This window comes from Alligator sinensis, unplaced genomic scaffold (genome assembly GCF_000455745.1).
Source record: "Alligator sinensis unplaced genomic scaffold, ASM45574v1 scaffold521_1, whole genome shotgun sequence".
Taxonomy (NCBI): domain Eukaryota; kingdom Metazoa; phylum Chordata; order Crocodylia; family Alligatoridae; genus Alligator; species Alligator sinensis.
In genome coordinates, this window is record NW_005842374.1 from 1,158,799 (window position 1) to 1,165,698 (window position 6,900).

General features: G+C 45.2%; 1 protein-coding gene across 1 annotated transcript in view; it reads right to left on the minus strand.

Annotated features, from left to right (window-relative positions):
• The window catches only part of PAK3 (p21 (RAC1) activated kinase 3), an 83,782-nt gene extending 77,140 nt beyond the window's left edge, over positions 1-6,642 (minus strand). The window contains 1 exon segment of the mRNA XM_025210833.1: positions 6,550-6,642. The gene's annotated coding sequence lies outside the window, so the exon portion shown is untranslated.
• Positions 6,643-6,900: the final 258 nt, after the last annotated feature.

Here is a 6,900-nt window from a genome sequence, read left to right on the forward strand (position 1 = left end):
GTAATCGTCATTTCATAGCATTGTTGATTCTGTTGACATGAAAAATAACTGAGGTAGAGAATAAGCATGTTCAAGCAGCTTGACTAGCCCAAAAGCCACCCTGGCTCCTTCCTGCCCTGCAGAGCTCAGTACCTCCGCTGCTCCCCTAAAGTTTGTTCTCTGTTTGACACATTTACAGAAGATCTGCCATGATAAACATGAGCAGCAGAAACCAGCTGAAATGTTCCAGTCTTGTGCATTTCCAAAACCATATTGAACAATTTTCACAATTTTAGTTACTTTGGCTCATCCCCTGGTGACACCCCCCCTGTGGGATACAGTGGAAAACAAATTCTCTCTTCAAACATATGTGCATGTCTCTTCCGGAAGTCAATTGGAGATGCACATATCCCAGGGCAGGATGCAACTCCCCACTGTTGGTGCCGTGCATATTTGACTTATTTGGTATGTGTTCCTCTGAACTAGTGGTTTTCAACCTGTGGTCCACAGACAACTAGGGGTCCACAGACTAGGTCTAAGAGGTCCGCTAAACAAGACTATGATCAATCAAAAGTATGTGAATACCCACATTTACAATTCAAAGGAGGTCCGCACCTCCATTTGAAATTTTTGAGGGGACTGCAAATGAAAAAAGGTTGAAAACCACTGTGCTAGATGTATGCAGACTGTATCAATAGCCACCATCGGGAGCATCCAGAGAAGTGCACACATGCATTTCCTCAGGGACAAGTAGCAGCAGCACATAGTTATGCTACTTGTCCCCAGGGATGCCTGTACATGTGCACTCTGGCACACAGCAAGCTGCCCTAGGTAGGGGAGGCTAGAGCCAGCATCTGGGCTGACCCAGCAGCCTTACCTGGGATCCTGGGGGTCCAGCCCCTCCTGGGGATCCAGCAGCAGCAATCCTAGTGTCCAGAGCCTGGCCAGCAGCTGAAGCCAGCCAGGCTCCAATTTCAGGCAGCACATGCTGCTGCCATATGCGCCGCCCCGCTTTTTTCTGCTGTGGGTTTTTTTTGACACCAGGCTCTCCCAGTGTCAAGAAAACCTGCTACGCTGCAAATTAGCAGCATGGTGAATGCCTGCATGTGCAATGTGTGCAGTTTTGCGGTGCCACTTGTCTGAGCGCACCCACAGACGCTATGGAAAAGAACAGCAGGTCAAGCTGCTAAGTGACAGCCTTTGGAATGAATTAAACCAACCAGTCATTTGCACTTTCCTTGCCTCTTCCATTCAAAGCATCTCAAGGTGCTTTATAGATTTCAACTCATTTAACTCCTTTATAATTCCAATTTATCATTTGAAGAGTATTCTTTTGCAAACAACTACCACCAAAATATCTAAGCACATGTGAAGATGAGTAAATGGAGGTACAGCATTAACTAATTTACCCAGGATCACACAAGATCTTTGGGCAGAATTAAGAACCAAAGTCATGTCTTCTGACTCCGAGACCTGGACAAGGCTCTCCTTCCACAGGGAAAAAGAAAACAGAAGTCCCATGGTTGCAAAAAAATCACTTCTTCCACCACATACGTATGAACGAAGAATATGCAAAAGTTGCCAGTGCTCGAGATGCTCTTCTCAGCCACCAAGCACTAGAAGTTGGAACCACTACCATATAAAAATCTTTTTTGGATGACATCTCCCAAGACAAAGCATTATTTTTTGTTCTGACATGTAGAAATCCCCTTCGTCTTCTCCCTGAACCAGGGAAGAACACTTAGCTAACAGATTTGCTTGTTATAACACGCCCTAGTCTCAACCACCTCTCTTCAGGGCACACCGATAGGTAGGCAGGTCTGTCCCAGTTTAGTTCTGCAGGGACGATATTCTTACTTGTTCTGCACCAGACTTTTTATTAACTGTTGACTTGTTCCATGCATCTACAGTTCACCTGTGACCTTATCATGTGTAATACCTCATGTACCCCAAGGTAGATGTGCCATCTCAGCCAGGCAGAAGGGGGATGGAGCAGCATGTGCACAGCTCAGGTTGCCTGCTATGCTCATGTTGGAAGCAATCATTAAAAAAAAAAACAGAACAGCCAAATTTATGGACTCTATTGTTAGCTCAAAAAAGGTTGGCTGTTTTCTCAGCTAGCCTTTAAAAAAGAAAAAAGAAAACATGCAGGTTTATACCCTCTCTGACACTGTATTAAGGCAAATGTGGGTTTGACTACTCAGAAAAAGGAGGCTTTGCATCAGAGTGGCTCTCTAATTCGCTGTTCAAGGCCTGAAGTCGTAACAGGAAACCAGTTCACAAGCCATATCTCATCTAGATTTAAAGGAGACGTATTGCAACCTTCTGCGCCTGTTCTTGACCCCATCACAAACTTGAGCCTGAGAGTGTCTTGTCGTTTGTGGTACTAGATTTGGCAGCATCTAGAACCAGATATTGTCCAGTGGGAAGCATGATGTATTCCCAGCTTTCCCATGCTGCATGGCTTAAACTCCAGGCCTCAGTTTTGCTATCAGGAGAAGAAATGTTAACCCTCTTATAGGAGGTAGGGCCCAAATTCTCAAGCAGCTAGTGCAAATCTTCTGAAACAAGAATGTAAGGCCATATATGGGGTGAGGGGGGATTTGACATACAACTCCAGCTTGCGTGTGCACTATCAGGAATGCACAGAAGTTCACACATGCACCTGCTTAAAAGATAGAGCTCCTGCTTTTCAACACCCACATGTAAAGCAGTTTGAGATCTCCACTGCAAGGTCCTACAGACATACAAGCTCTTCCCATTACAGGGAACTCCCGTGTCATCGCAAAAGCACCAGAAATAAGGAACCATCAAACATGCACACAAAAAAATAAACCAACCATGGCAGGAAGAGAAGGGAAGGAAGAGAGAGGGGGGGAAGGAAAAGGAGAACCAAAATAGATTCCTAGTGTGTCAGCCTTTCTGCACCAGGCGCACGTCAGAATGATGGCAGAAAAGCTTTGCAAACAAAATCTTCCTTAAAAGAAGGCATCAGCATTCACCCCATTGGTGGCTGGAGCCCACCACTGTTCAGTCACTGCCTGCTTTCCATTTACAGTAACCCTGGGCCCTGAAAGGAAACTGAAGAAAATTAATTGAGGATTTTATGAAGCAACAAATGATGACCTGACAACCACAGAGGAAAGTGGAGGCCAGTGAGATATGAAAAGCTTATTGCATCTGAAGAAAGCTTACAGCATCCTTTACACCTCTGTCTGTCTGAATCCTTTTGTCTTTCCTATGACTGGCTGCCTCTGGGTACACATGATCCACTCTGAATTAACTAGGGGCTTTGCCCATATAAAACTGGAAAAGATTTTTTTTGATTTGGTGGCTACATTTCCATTACCATTACTCTCTAGCTAGGAAAATACTTCATGATTACGCTTGCATATGGGATATGAAAGAGTGGCCATGATCCATCTACCAAGACTACAGTGAGGAAGAGAGGGTAGTAAATAAGCTAATAAAGCAGCACATAAAATTGAGCAAAAAAAGGCATGGAGATCTAAGACTACTAGGAATGCTGGATTCCAACAAAAAAAAAAAAAATCCCTGCACATAAGCATGGAAGCAGTGGAAGTAAGCAGTGAGTCTTAATATTAATCTAAAATCAGAAAAATCAATGTAAATCTTTTTAATATCTTGCTACTGGGAAAAGAATTAGGAATAAGCACTTCAACTCTTACTAGGAATAACGTTCAAAACACTGGTACAACTGATAAAATGTTTGATGAATGCTGTGGCCCCAGACACATGATAACTGTAGAGAAATACTGTTGTCTGCTCAAGACCAAGAAGAAAGAAATTACATTACAGAGAGCTGAGAACTCTAGCATCCACATGCAACACTCAGAGGAATTAAAACCTCTCTTATTACAATGCAATTCTAGAAGAGACTTAATGCAAACTGAAGAACCCTAGAAAAATGCCTCCAAATAACAAAGGAAGCCAAACTATCCAGGCAAAAGATTAAAGCAATGACACTCCGATGCAGAACACATCAGAGAAACCCCAAAAGCAGGACAAAGATAGGGCAGATATCACGGTCCACTGTAAACATTGTGGAAAGCAACTGGAAAAGCTGATAGAAAAATGCCCAGCCTGTGGGAAATGGGGTATGGAGTGTGGGAAACAACCACTTTCTGGATGGTGCAGCATCCACAAGGGGAAAAAAGCGCAGCAGGACACACAGTGATTGGGGACACAGAGACTTCCAGCGAAGGGAATATCTGCACAGCAATTTTAGCAAATCCAAAGACTCTCGATACACGGGTGCTGCAGATACAGCTGCCAGCAACTCTACTGCTATACCTGCAGCTCTGCCATTAGATCAATGACCAATTCTATTCCAGCTAGACTGTGCACCCAGCTGCGCTGTATTCCCAACAAGGGTGATAAGCAACAAGATTAGACTGAAGAAATGTGACCAACCACTGGAGATGTAAACTAACACCATTCTGAGGCCAGTGGGCAAATACAGACTGTCGATAAGAAACCCACAAAACAAGAGACAATACCACTCGGAGCGTACAGCAATCAACACACAGACGTGCCAGACACTCTTGGGCAGCAGGGGAGTGCAAAATGAGATTAGAAATGTCTTTGATAAAAGATACAGGGTTGTATAATCTAGAGAGTCATTCCCATTCTGTCTCTGGTCCAACTAATCTTAGCTGCCTACTTGTAGGAAAGGATTCAGGGCTAATTCCCAAGTAGCGGGAGATGCCTACACCCCACAAAGGAGTGGGGATTAAGACCCTCAATATTTCCCCTTAGCTAGCTTGGGCAGTTCCCCACTCAGCCTGCTGGCTTTTGTGGATTTCATTCTGACACACAGAGCTCCCCGTGTCTTGTGCATAGATACAACAGGTCTAACTCAGGACTACGGCCACACTTGTAAGATGGGGGAAGTAGCTACTCTGAAGACTTAGAGTTATGGTGGACACTCAGCTGTACTTCCAGTGCGACTAAAAGGTCTGTTTGTATAAACAGGGGAATGCTAAGCAGGAGTAAAGTGGTTATACGTCTATTATGTCAATTATTACAACATATGACAGCTGTACTTGGCTCTAGTGTGACCCCTTCTGGAGTTCTGTGCCGGTTCTTGTGCTCGCATGCTGAGAGGAATGCTGAAAAGTTGGAGATGGTTCAGAAAAGAATTACAAGAATGCTTACAGGACTGGAAAACAAAACTTACAGTGAAAGAAAAGGTGAGGAGATAATGTGATCACTGTCTGCAAGGACCTCCATGGTGAATGGTAATTTGATCATAGGGCTCACCAATCTAGCAGACAAGGGGACAGCAGGATTCAATCCCTGGAAACTGAAAATGGACAAAGGCATAAACTTCATAGACATTAGGGCTGGAAGGGACTTCACGAGATCATCTGGTCCAGTCCACTGCCCAAAGGGTAGGAAGTCAGCTCGAGTCAGATGATCCCAACAAGATAATCATCCAAATGCATCTTGAATGTGTCCAGAGTAGGTGCTTGCACCATTCCTGTTTCAGACTCTGGAGACTCAAACGGTAAAGCAGCTCTTCCTTATGTCCAGTCTAAAACAGTTTTTAGCAGTTTGTTGGACCTTGATTTCCCCAGGGAAGCCCTGGTGAACAGACCTTCTCCCAGATCCTGGTGTACACCCGATATACTTACAGGCTGCCACCAGGTTACCCCTGAGCCTGTGCTCTTCCAAGCTGAAGAGTATCGTGCCCCTCAGCCTCTCCTCATAAGGCCTGCTCTCTTGACCTCTGATCACAAGCGTGGCTCTCCTCTGGAGTCTTTCGAGCTTCTCCACATCCTTTTTAAAGTGTGGAGCCCAGAACTGGATGCAGTACTCCACCTGTGGCCTCACCAAGGCTGAATAAAGTGAGAGAATGACATCTTGGGTCTTGTTTGAGATGCATTGGTAGATGCAAGCCAGGGTTTTATTTGCTTTGCTGGCTGCAGCATCACACTGGTGGCTCATATTCATCTTGTAGGCAATCAGGACCCCCAAATCTCTTTTGGATGTAGTGCTAGTGAGTGAAGCACTGTCGAACCTATAGATCTAATGTGGGGTATTTCTCCTGAGGTGAAGCACCTTGCATTTCTCTATGTTGAAGGTCATCAGGTTTCCATCTGCCCACCTTGCGAGCCTATCCAGATCAGCCTGTATCTCCAACCTATCCTCCAATGTAACCGCACTTCCCCATAGTTTAGTGTCATCCACAAACTCAGCCAGTCTGCTTCTGACACCCAAATCCAGATCATTAATTAATATATTAAAGAGTACTCATCCGAGTACCGAATGTTACGACCAGTGGGAGGCCACTGGTCACCATACGCCATGTTGACTCTGTTCCACTGACTATCGCTCTCTGGGTCTGACCACAGAGCCAGTTCCCCAGCCATCGGACCATAAGATTGTCAAGGCCGCAGTTCCCCAGTTTTGCTATGAGGACATAATGGGAGACCAAGTCAAAGGCTCTTCTGAAATCCTAGTAAATGACACCAAGCCCCCCTCCCCCATCCAGGTGACGCGTCACCTGGTTATAGAAGGAGAGGAGGTTGGTCAGGCACAACCTACCTGTAAGAAAGCTGTGTTGGCTGTCTCTCAGAATGGTGCCTTCTGTCAGCCTGCTGTTGATGGATTCTTTGATAATTTTTTCCAAGATCTTCCAGAGATTGAGGTCAAACAGATTGGCCTGTAATTCCCTGGATCTTCCTTCCTACCTTTCTTGAAAATAGGCACCACATTGGCCCTCTCCCAGTCTTCAGGAACCTCTCCCAAGTGCCACAAGATCTCATATATCCACACCAATGGTCAAGCTATGATGTCAGCCAACTCTTTTGGCACTCTTGGGTGCATTCCATCAGGGCCCGCTGACTTACGTATGTCCAGCCTTTCAAGGTGTTCCCTCACAAGGTCTTCACCAAA